The sequence below is a fragment of the Dendrobates tinctorius genome, unplaced genomic scaffold (assembly GCF_039654945.1).
Source record: "Dendrobates tinctorius isolate UK_male_01 unplaced genomic scaffold, ASM3965494v1 ptg000071l, whole genome shotgun sequence".
Lineage (NCBI taxonomy): Eukaryota > Metazoa > Chordata > Amphibia > Anura > Dendrobatidae > Dendrobates > Dendrobates tinctorius.
Window position 1 is genome coordinate 11415849 of NW_027361739.1, and position 12422 is coordinate 11428270.

Below are 12422 nucleotides of genomic sequence, written 5' to 3' on the forward strand. Positions count from 1 at the left end.
ACCCTTTCGCGCCAGAGCCTGTTTTTCCCTTTGTGACCGGGCCAATTTTTTCACTTCTGACGAGTGTCACTTTATGAGGTCATAACTTTAGAATGCTTCAATGGATCCTGGTGATTCTGACATTGTTTTCTCGTGATATATTGTACTTCATGACAGTGGTAAAATTTCTTTGCTATGACTTGCGTTTATTTTAGTTAAAAATATGCAAATTTGGTGAAAATTTAGCAATTTTCAAATTTTTTATTTTTATGCCCTTAAATCAAAGTGTTATATCGCACAAAATAGTTAATAAATAATATTTCCCACATGTCTACTTTACATCTGCACAAATTTGGAAAAAAATTTTTTTTTTGTTAGGAAGTTATAACAGTTAAAAGTTGACCAGCGATTTCTCATTTATACAACAAAATTTGCAAAACCATTTTTTTTAAGGGACCACCTCACATTTGAAGTGAGTTTGGGGGGTCAATATGACAGAAAATACCCAAAAGTGACACCATTGTAAAAACTGCACCCCTCAAGGTACTCAAAACCACATTCAAGAAGTTTATTACCCCTTCAGGTGCTTCACAGGAATGAATGGAATGTGGAGGGAAAAATAAACATTTCCTTTTCTTTCACAAAAATTTTCCTTTAGACTTTTTTTTTTTTCTCACTTTCGCAAGGGTAACAGAAGAAAATGGTCTATACATTTTGCTTTTTAATTTCTCCTGAGCATGCCGATACCCCATATGTGGGAGAATAATACTGTTTGGGCGCACGGCAGGGCTTGAAAGGGAAGGAGCACCATTTGACTTTTGCAATGCAAAATTGGATGGAATCGATAGCGGACACCATGTTGCGTTTGGAGAGCCCCTGACATGCCTAAACAGTGGAAACCCCCAACAAGTGACCCCATTTTGGAAACTAGACCCCTTAGGGAACTTATCTAGATGTGTATTGAGCACCTTGAACCCACAGGTGCTTCACAGAATTTTATAACATAGAGCCGTGGAAATAAAAAAAAGCAACATTTTTCACAAATAAATTGTTTTAGCTTCATATTTTGCATTTTCATAAGGGTAACAGGAGAAATTGCTCCATACAATTTGTTGAGTAATTTCTCCTGAGCACGCTGATACCCCATATGTGGGAGAATAATACTGTTTGGGCGCACGGCAGGGCTTGAAAGGGAAGGAGCGCCATTTGACTTTTGGAATGCAAAATTGGCTGGAATCGATAGCGGACACCATGTTGCGTTTGGAGAGCCCCTGACAAGCCTAAACAGTGGAAGCCCCCAACAAGTGACCCCATTTTGGAAACTGGACCCCTTAGGGAACTTATCTAGGTGTGTATTGAGCACCTTGAACCCACAGGTGCTTCATAGAATTTTATAACATAGAACCGTGGAAATAAAAAAAGCAACATTTTTCACAAATTGTTTTAGTTTCATATTTTGCATTTTCATAAGGGTAACAGGAGAAATTGTTCCATACAATTTGTTGAGCAATTTCTCCTGAGCACGCCGATACCCCATATGTGGGAGAATACTACTGTTTGGGCGCATGGCAGAGGTTGGAAGGGGAGGAGTGCCATATTGGAGAGCAGATTTTGCTGGAATTGTTTGTGGGTGACATGTCACATTGTCAGATCGCTTGACGTGCCTAAATAGTGGAAACCCCCAATAAGTGACCCCATTTTGGAACCTAGACCCCCCATGGAACTTATCTAGATGTGTAGTGGGCACTTTGAACGCCCAAGTGCTACACAGAAGTTAATAACGTAGAGCCGTGAAAATAAAAAAAATCATATTTTTTCCACAAAAAATGATCTTTTCGCCCTCAATTTTTTTTCCAAAGGGTAACTGGAGAAATTGGACCCCAACAGTTGTTGTGCAATTTGTCATGAGTATGCTGACACCCCATATGTAGGGATAAACCACTGTTTGGGCGCATGGCAGAGCTCGGAAGGGAAGGAGCGCCATGTTGGTGTTCAGATTTTGCTGGAATGTTTTGAAGGTGTCATGTCACATTGTCAGAGCCCCTGAGGTGCAAGAACAGCATAAGCCCCCAAAAGTGACTGCATTGAATGTCAAAAAAGTTTAAAAACGTGGTTCTGTATGGAAGATTTTAAAGCAGTCATGGAGGCATAAGGCTGGCAATGATGGGCATTGTGGGCAATAATAGCGGGTATCATGCCTCATTCTTCTCTTGGAACATACATGACATCTTCTCTGGGGGTTCTTTCTTGTTTCAGTTGCTGGAATGAGTGCAATAAAATGTCGCTCAGTGAGTCTTCTAACATCTTCAGATTCTAAAGGATTGGCGGGGACAAAATTTTCAAAAACAAGATGTTCAATGACCTTTTCCTAATAATCAAGGAAAGTATCTGTATTTCCTGCTTTTCTGTACAACACAAAGGAATTATATGTGGCCACCTGAAACAAATAAATGACTAACTTCTTATACCAGATATATGATTTTCTTGATACCTGGTATGGCTGTAGAACCTGATCTGCAAGGTCCATACCCCCCATATATTTGTTGTAGTCAATGACAGATACAGGTTTTGGAGTAGTGGATCCCTGATGGTCTGCAGTGGCATCTGTGTGGATCGAGCTCAGGATAAAAATATCTTTTTTATCCTTAAACTTAAGGGCAAGCAGCTCTCCATTGCGTAAAGCCCCTGACTGCCCCTTTCGAAACTTTTCGTTGACCAACGATTGTGGATGTTGGTGTAGTAGTTGTCAACATACAGATTATAGCCTTTTTGTAAAAATGGAGTTATCAGCTCCCAAACAGTTTTTCCAGATGTCCCCAGATAAGTAGGGCATCCTTGTGGGTTTAGTTGGCTATCTTTCCCCTCATAAATGCGAAAAGCAGATGTGTATCCGGTTGAACTCTCGCACATTTTATAGAGCTTTATTCCGAACCTTGCTCTCTTAGAAGGAATAAATTGCTTGAGGTGCAGTCTTCCTTTGAATTTTACAAGGGACTCATCAATGGAAATGTTTTCTGTTGGGGTGTAGAGCCTCAAGAACTTTTCTGTTAAGTCTTTGATGATGGGTCTGATTTTGAATAGTCTGTCATGTTCTGAGGCATCTCTGGACAGGGATTGACTATTGTCGTTAAAATGCCAAAACCTCATGAGCATTTCATAACGGGTCCTAGGAAGAACGGCAGAAAACATAGGGGTGGCTTGAACAGGGCGGTTGGACCAATAGGACCGAATGCTCTTTTTTTTACAAGCCCCATAGCGAATGTAAGTCCTAAAAATGTTTTCATTTCTAGGACATTAGTTGGTGTCCATAAATTTGACCTAGCATACTAGGATCGTGGATTCTGGCTGATGAATTGGGACGCATATAAATTTGTTTGTAGGACAATATGCTCTAGCAAGCTATCTGTCATAAACAAATTAAAAAAATTAATTGGTCCAAAATTTTCCACCTCCACATTTATACCAGGAATGGCATTAAAATTAGGGATGAATGTAGTAGCCGAATCCGAAGCCTCCCATCTGGGAAATGCTACATCAAGAGGCAAAGCCCCTTGGACACTGACGTGCACCAATTCACGAGCACTAGGGACAGCGCTAGTACTGGGCATTGTTCCCTGAGTTGGAGACGTTTCTCCAGAAGCGCTATTTGTCCTTCTTGTTGTACTGGTCCCTGTGTGTGAAGATGGACCAGAATCACTGCTCATTTCTGAGCTATCACTGTCGCTGCTACTAAAGCCCGCGAAATCCACATCGCCATCTGACACTGCACTTTCTTCACTGTCAGAACATAAAAGTGCATAAGCCTCCTCTGTACTATAATACGGACGGGCCATTTTATTAGCTTTTATTTTTTTCTCCAGAAATAGAAAACTGTGACGTGACTGACGTGACGTGACGTGACGTGACTGACGTGACGTAACCCTAACTTTAGCCTAACAGTAACCCTAACTGTTACTAGCCCTAACCTGCCTTATCTGTGTTTTTAACTGTATTTTTAACTTTATAGCACAATTGCTGCCTGGCACAGCTGTTGCCAGCAGCACTTTTAACAATGTTTCTCCTGAAATCTCTCACTGACAGGAGATCTGAGGAGAAACAGCTTTTTTTATAGGGCAGATCGCTGGGAAAGTTAGTTGCTACAACAAACTTTTCCCAGCGAGCTCTCTCATTGGCTGCTGTGATCTGACGTCATCAGGACCTGAACCAATCAGGTCTCGATGAGGTCGGGGGTCGCAGCATGCATTGTGCGCCGGGATCCCTGCATTATAAGGTACGTGAGGGTCCCGTGGGGGACAAAACCGCCGACAGTAGATAATCATCGGCGCTGCACACAGCCCAGCAAGCGCCGACGTTTATCTACCGTTGGCGGTCGGGAAGCGGTTAAGAAATATCTGCCCATTCTGTGTCAAGATAAAATCTTAAAAACACTGGTAGATAGTGAATCTATTTTGTTTGTTGCTAAACGTGCCCCCACTCTAAGGCTGTGTGCACACGTGGCGGATTTTGCTGCGGTTCCGCAGCGGACCCGCAGCAGTTTTTGCTGCGGTGTACAGTACCATGATTCCCTATGGGAATCAAAAACCGCAGTGCAGACGGTGTGGAATTTTCCGTGCGGATTATCTGCGGTTTTCAATCTGCAGAATGAATTGACATGTCAATTCTTTCTGCGGATTCTGCTGCGGTTTGCCATCTCCTCCATTGAGGAGATGAAAAACCGCAGAGCAATCCGCAGGTAAAACCGCAGGTCTTTTGACCTGCGGTTTCACCTGCGGATTTTGCAAAATCCGCGCAGATGAATCCGCACCACAATCCGCAGCGTGTGCACACAGCCTAAGTTCACTTTTATCTTCTAGCCTTTTCAGGGATCCCTTGTCTCTCAACTCACAGGATACCAACTGGTTAAAAACCAAAGGCTTCTATGGGTGTGGAGCTAATGTGTGCAAATGTTGCAAGCATGCCAAAAAATCTAAAACATCTATGTCTATGCACAATAATAAGACTTTTGATATTCTTTCATATATTAATTGTAATACCGCTAATGTTATCAATTTAATTAATTGTGAAATTTGCAACAAACAGTATGTAGGTTGCACTATGAATACTTTAAAAAAAAGGATCAGAAAACATCTTTCTGATGCAGTTAATTTGCCACCAGCAGGAGCCTCTGTAGTTTCCCGACATTTTTCACAAATACATGGGGGTGATGTCAAGGGCTTTTCTTTTATAGGCATTGAACAGGTTAAAAACCAGAAAAGGGGGGGGAATTACCACAAAAAAATTCTTGCAAGAGAAAGCAAATGGATGTTTCTTTTAGATACAAGGTTACCGCATGGATTCAATAATACAGTAGAATGGATCTAGCAATACATTATAAATAATTTCTGTTATCATGTTTTTCCAAGTAGTGCTATTATATCTCAGTCATAATGTTTTCATTATATAACACCGTTGTATTATTGTAATAATGTGTGTTTTTAATTATTTCTTTATCCTGGTCAGATAACTTTGTTAGCGCAGGTACTGTTCACACTGATGGTTTTTTCCTCTACTTGTTTCCGGAAGCTATAGCGTTAACATTGAAGGATGTTATCCACACCTGTTACTACTTCTTGATTATGAGGTTAAGAAGTGTTTTTTCTATTTAAGAATGTTGGAGTATTCCAGAAGCAGTTTGAGACCGTGAAGAAGGCGGCAGCAGTTACCGCCGAAACGCGTAGTCTGTTCAGCATTATGTCTGCATCTTGTTACTGAACGCTGGATTTTTTACATTTTCTGCAATAAAAATTCTTGGATTTTATTATACCACCTGAAGTTTCCGCTTGCTGGACTTTTCTGCCTTGATTTCTATATATATATATATATATATACACTCACTGGCCACTTTATTAGGTACACCATGCTAGTAAGGGGTTGGACCCCCTTTTGCCTTCAGAACTGCCTCAATTCTTCGTGGCAGAGATTCAACAAGGTGCTGGAAGCATTCCTCAGAGATTTTGGACCATATTGACATGATGGCATCACACAGTTGGCGCAGATTTGTCGGCTGCACATCCCTGATGCGAATCTCCCGTTCCACCACATCCCAAAGATGCTCTATTGGATTGAGATCTGGTGACTGAGGAGGCCATTTGAGTACAGTAAACTCATTGTCATGTTCAAGAAACCAATCTGAGATGATTCGAGCTTTATGACATGGCGCATTATCCTGCTGAAAGTAGCCATCAGATGTTGGGTACATTGTGGTCATAAAGGGATGGACATGGTCAGCAACAATACTCAGGTAGGCTGTGGCGTTGCAACGATGCTCAATTGGTACCAAGGGGCCCAAAGAGTGCCCAGAAAAAATTCCCCACACCATGACACCACCACCACCAGCCTGAACCGTTGATACAAGGCAGGATGGATCCATGCTTTCATGTTGTTTACGCCAAATTCTGACCCTACCATCCGAATGTCGCAGCAGAAATCGAGACTCATCAGACCAGGCAACGTTTTTCCAATCTTCTACTGTCCAATTTCGATGAGCTTGTGCAAATTGTAGCCTCAGTTTCCTGTTCTTAGCTGAGAGGAGTGGTACCCAGTGTGGTCTTCTGCTGCTGTAGCCCATCTGCCTCAAAGTTCGACGCACTGTGCGTTCAGAGATGCTCTTCTGTCTACCTTGGTTGTAACGGGTGGCAATTTGAGTCACTGTTGCCTTTCTATCAGCTCGAACCAGTCTGCCCATTCTCCTCTGACCTCTGGCATCAACATGGCATTTCCGGCCACAGAACTGCCGCTCACTGGATTTTTTTTCTTTTTCGGACCATTCTCTGTAAACCCTAGAGATGGTTGTGCGTGAAAATCCCAGTAGATCAGCAGTTTCTGAAATTCTCAGACCAGCCCTTCTGGCACCAACAATCATGCCACGTTCAAAGGCACTCAAATCACCTTTCTTCCCCATACTGATGCTCGGTTTGAACTGCAGGAGATTGTCTTGACCATGTCTACATGCCTAAATGCACTGAGTTGCCGCCATGTGATTGGCTGATTAGAAATTAAGTCTTAACACACAGTTGGACAGGTGTACCTAATAAAGTGGCCAGTGAGTGTATATATATATATATATATATATATATATATATATATATATACATACACACACACACAAGGCACCAAAAGGTGGTCAGTGCCGGTTAATTAAGAATAATATATGATAATTTGCATAATGCAAGATAAAACTGTCCAAACAAATTAACCAGTAGATAATTACAAAAAGAAAAATTCCTACAAGTTAGTATCAGCTGCCAAAACACTCATGTAAGTATAACTAATGGCGATATTTAAAATGCAAGAATAGTGTACAAAAATACCCAATTAAAAGTAAATAGTTATATGCTGAAAATTTTTTTATTCAAGCAAATTTACATAGAGCCATTAGTGATGTGTAGATTGTATGCCATTAATATAAAAATGTGCATGTAAAAGTACAAAATGCAATAAGCAAATAGTTATTAGGAGATAATAAATAATGTGCTCAATGCATAATAAAAGTATCCCAAATACAACTGCAAATTTACTCAAAATCCACATATAATTACAGGCAGCCATTGATGATATATATATATATATATATATATTGCATGCTGTTGGTGCAAAAAGTGTGCATATCAAAGGTATAAAATGCCAGTGGGAAAATAGTTAAATGGGAGATAATAAATAAATAATATGCTCAGTGCACACTAAAAATATCTCCAATATAACTACAAAATTTCATAAATAAACTTGCTTAATATACATTTAATAATTGAAATGCCCAAATGGCAATATACTCTGTGCACAATACAAATCTTGTCCTCAGAGTGACTATAACGCTACATGAAGAAAATTTGCAAAGTTACACATTGAAAGTATCAAATAACGTACATGGATGTCAGTATTGCTGGAGCCCTCTAATCCTAGGCTACCCCGACAGCGCCGTTTCGCCGTATGGCTTCCTCAGTAAGGGGCAACATATGTGTGCTGTGTGAGCGCTCGTCTATAAATATCCCCGTGATCAGCTGTTTTCAATGTCGGCATCACCGGTACAACAGTGCGCATGCGCCACTCTTTGAACTTACTCCCATACATAAGAGTGACTTCTCGTTTACCGCTCTTGGAACGCAAGCATAATACGCTTCAGCGTATCCATGGTGTAGGAATTTTTCTTTTTGTAATTATTTACCTGTTAATTTGTTTGGATAGTTTTATCTTGCATTATGCAAATTATTATATATTATTCTTAATTAACTGGCACTGAGCACCTTTTGGCGCCTTGTGTGTATGTATATATATATATATATGTTTGCAATTATTGATGCATTCATAATCAGCTGTCGTGAGATTACATCACAGTGTTGTCTCATTTTTTTCTGGTGTAACTATTTGATCCTGGCAATTTTTGGAAATTTCCTTGTCTTGTTAGAATAAATTGTTATTTCATATTTTGGCTTGTGCCTTTCTTTTCCTACATTAATTTTATGTGGGATTCTGTGAAAATATATTGTTTTGGAAGGTAGCATTCTATTTTTGTGGATTGTTTGATATGCACGGCCATTACACAGTACACAGCAGGGGCACATTTATTTATCCCAGCACAGGAACATTTGTCTAGCACATTCAGTTGTGTAACTTATTATTATTTAATGATCTATTGATTAAAATGTACTTTGTTAATTGATTAAATCTATAATTAAAGGAAAAACAGCCTACGACCCTCCAGAAACTGCACTACTCCTGTCTCTAGAGGCCCCGACACACTAAGCGATGCACCAGCGATCCCCCAACAACGATACGACCCGGTCAGGATCGCTGGTGCATAGCTAAGTGGTCGCTAGTGAGCTGCCAAACAGGCAGATCTCACCTGCGATGTAGCGACGCAGCAGCGGTCGTTACTTACCTGTCAGACGCGGCGATGAAGACGTCCTCCCGCCCGGCTCCACGCGTCGCTCGTCGGCGCCAGCAGGAAGCCCAGCAGGAAGCTGACGACGAGAAACAGTCCAGGACATTCTCGCGCGATCAGCGATAACCAGAGGGGGAGCGGTCGGAGGTAAGTATCACACACAGCGATATCACTAGCAATATCACTATAACGTCACAAAATCGGTGACGCTTTAGCGATATTGCTAGCGATATCGCTATGTGTGACGGGGCCTTAGGCCGTGCCTGGTATTATAGTTCATCCCCATTCAAGTAAACGCAATACCAGATTTCCCATGTGTAGATCTTGATCAAATGGGTGAAAAATGACAGACTCAAGTTCTTTTCAATCATCTGCAGAAGGAAAAAAATTCTTCAAGGAGCCTTTCAGAAATGTTTTCTTTGTATGAAAGCCAAAGAGACAGGAAATCTAGGAACACATTTTCACGAGGTCGGCTGGTCAGGAGAGGCAGATTAACAAGCAAAAGAAAGAGACATGCTGCCAGAAAGACAAAAGGGAATGCTGCCATCCAGAAGAAAAGACCATCTAGATTTCAGATGTAGCAAATGAGACGTTCCAGTAAAATTAGTGCTCGGCTTCAGGAATACATTACTTTAATGTGAATGCACTGGGGAATAGGGCTGGCATGTGTCCTGTTTTTTATATGAGGTTTTGGGAGGTCTTGTCCAACCTCTAATGTGATGTTCTGGAGATCTGAAGCCTAAGCAGATCCCCGGTGATAGAGATACTCATACATAATTCATAAGAAGAACAACACTATAGACATTTGATGTGGATGAGCCTTAGTGCCCTGTTTGTGGTCGAGGTGGCATATTGTCTACACCACTATCAAGTGTTATTAAATGTGAGCTCCACTACGGTCTGTTCAGACTTATATCATCATTAGTAATCTATATTCTAATTATTTATCTTCATCTTTAGGCCTCCTTACCTTTTTTTTTGCCAGCATAAACTATATAATCACCCGACAAAAAAGCTGTTTTCTTTGTTTGTCAGGTGATTGCCAGCAAGTGATAATCCGGAATGAGCGTTCCTAAAAGCTCGTTCACTGATTACTACTGTAAATGCACCATAACAGTTTTTTTTTCCTTTTTGCTCTATAAGATACTGCTTCTGTATGCTATACAGACTTGTTTTGTATCTGTATCCATTCAAGGGGAAAGTATAGGAGCCAAAAATATTGCACAGAAATACTGTATATACTCTCCATATACCCTCCAACAGGCCCATCACATAGACCTCAGAGGAGATATGTTTTTTAGAAATTAACATTTTAGGGGGCAGATTTGGTTGCAAGCAGCAAACTTTGCAATGCTATTTTAATACAATATTGGCACATGTTTTACTCCATTTTGAGCATTACTTTACAAATTGACAAGCTTTTAATAAAGCTCCCCCTATTATACCAAGTAATACATTGGTAAGTCATCTTAAAATGTTTGGTGTGTAGACCCATAGGAGGCTGGGCTGCTGGAACGTCAGCATTTTGTAATCCCTTTTTGATGAGCAGAGAGATCAGAAAACAAACAAGTAATTTGGGAGAACACATTCAGATAAGATGCCGATCTTTCCGAATATGTGGCGGTTCACTGCGGGAGGGGGAAGGGAACTGCGGTGCCCGTTCTTGTATTTTTTATTGGTCAAAATAAAGAAGAAAATTAGGAGGGCACTCACCAGTTACCATAATAAAATCCAGTGTTTATTTCCACAAGTTAAAACATCTTCAACGGAAGAATGAGTGTGCGAATAGAGATGACGGACGTCTTGCGCTGTTGCGCTTCTACAGGTCATATATGAAGCTTGTCATTCACAAACCACCCCCATTTTATATATATATATATATATATATATATATATATACAGTATATATATATATATATATATAATGTGATGCAGTGACCCCTGTGACAGCTAGGGGGCGCTGTATGGGACATGCATGCAGGTGTTCCTTCATTGTAATAGGGAAAATGGTGAGATGGGTGGGACCAGTCCCCTACAAACCCAAGCAGGGGCGTGTGTCTGAACGCCCGGGATAAAGCCTGTGTGTGTGGCTGTGTGAAATACGACCTTTAGTGAGGTCATAACCATGTGATCCATGCCTCACCTGTGGGTGTGGTTATGGACCATATAATGTGCCTGAGGTCTGGTCACATGGGGAGAGTGGAAGGTCCTAGAAGGCCTATGTGTTGGAAGGTGTGCTACCTCACTGAAGAGCACATGGAGGCTTTGAACCTGGTGGCCTGTGTGTTGGACAGTTCCAAGTGGGGACAGAAGTCCTGAACAGCACACAGAGAGGCCGTGCTTCCATAGTCAGTGACGGCTCTGCATTGGGAAGCTACCGCCCGGCTGAGGATCTGAAACTGTTAGGCGGCCTAGTGAGCAAGGCGTTGTCTGGGATGGTGGGAGCTTCCCTGACAAACGTGAGTGATACTGACCGAGATCAGAAAGAGACTGGGTTCAGACTATGGAGCCGTTATCTGGAGCAGGAGCTCCTAAGAGGTAACCCCGGACAGGGGGAAATAACTGTTGAGGCTATAGAGCCTGTTTACTGGACATGGCACATCCTGTGTGGCCACAGGTCTGAGAGCGGAGCCCTAATATGAACACTGACCTGTCTGATGTAAGACTGTTGCGTTTTATGGTTTTTGCTGTATAATAAATCATACGGACTATTTAAGTGGAAAGTGTTCTTGGGTGTCGTGAATCCGCTGCCAAGTGAGGGTTCCCCAACACAAAACATGAGGCGCTACCTTACTATATATATATATATATATTTATATATATATATATATATATATATATACATAGACACACACAAGCATGTGTATATATATATATATATATATATATATATATTACATAGTCTCCTTTATTGTGTATATTGCCGTCCCTTATTATGCAGTGCCCTCTTTTGTTGTGTACAGCATCGTCCCTTACATATTGGATTATATAGTTCCCTGGATTTTATTACATACCATCCTGTCTTGTTAGCTGTAAACTGCAGTGATGGCTGATGGAGCATGGGAAAGCTTCTTTTCTAATGGAGGAACTGATGGACTGATTGTCTGGTCAACGGCTCCTCCATCAGCAGTCATTTTATATCTAACAAGAGAGGGGACTATGTAATAAAAAAATGACAAAAATACACTATGAAAGAGACAGCACTGTACATAGCAGCAGAGGAAGCTATATAATAAGGGATGGCATTATATATAACTAGAGAGGATGGTACGTAATAAGGGATGGTGTTACACATAACAAAAGAGGAAACTATGTAACTAAAGATGGTGTTATATATAATAAGTGGGTACACTATATACTAAAGGACTGTGTTATACATAATAAGTAAGTGCACTATAAACTAAGGGACTGTGTTAGACATAAGTGAGTACGCTATATACCAAGGGACTGTGCTATATATAAAAAGTGACTACACTATATACTTGTACTGAGGGATGGCGCTATACATAATAAGCGAACCCACTAT

General features: G+C 40.9%; 1 protein-coding gene across 4 annotated transcripts in view; it reads left to right on the forward strand.

Moving 5' to 3' along the window:
* The window catches only part of LIMD2 (LIM domain containing 2), a 64348-nt gene that overhangs the window by 30885 nt on the left and 21041 nt on the right, over window positions 1–12422 (forward strand). The window contains exon 1 of one of the 4 annotated variants that reach the window (XM_073582409.1): window positions 11116–11355. The exons of 2 other annotated variants lie outside the window; for them this stretch is intronic. The gene's annotated coding sequence lies outside the window, so the exon portion shown is untranslated. Of the gene's footprint in view, window positions 1–11115; window positions 11356–11413; window positions 11435–12422 lie in introns of those variants that run through there. One more of the 4 variants, XM_073582407.1, reaches the window with a different exon arrangement.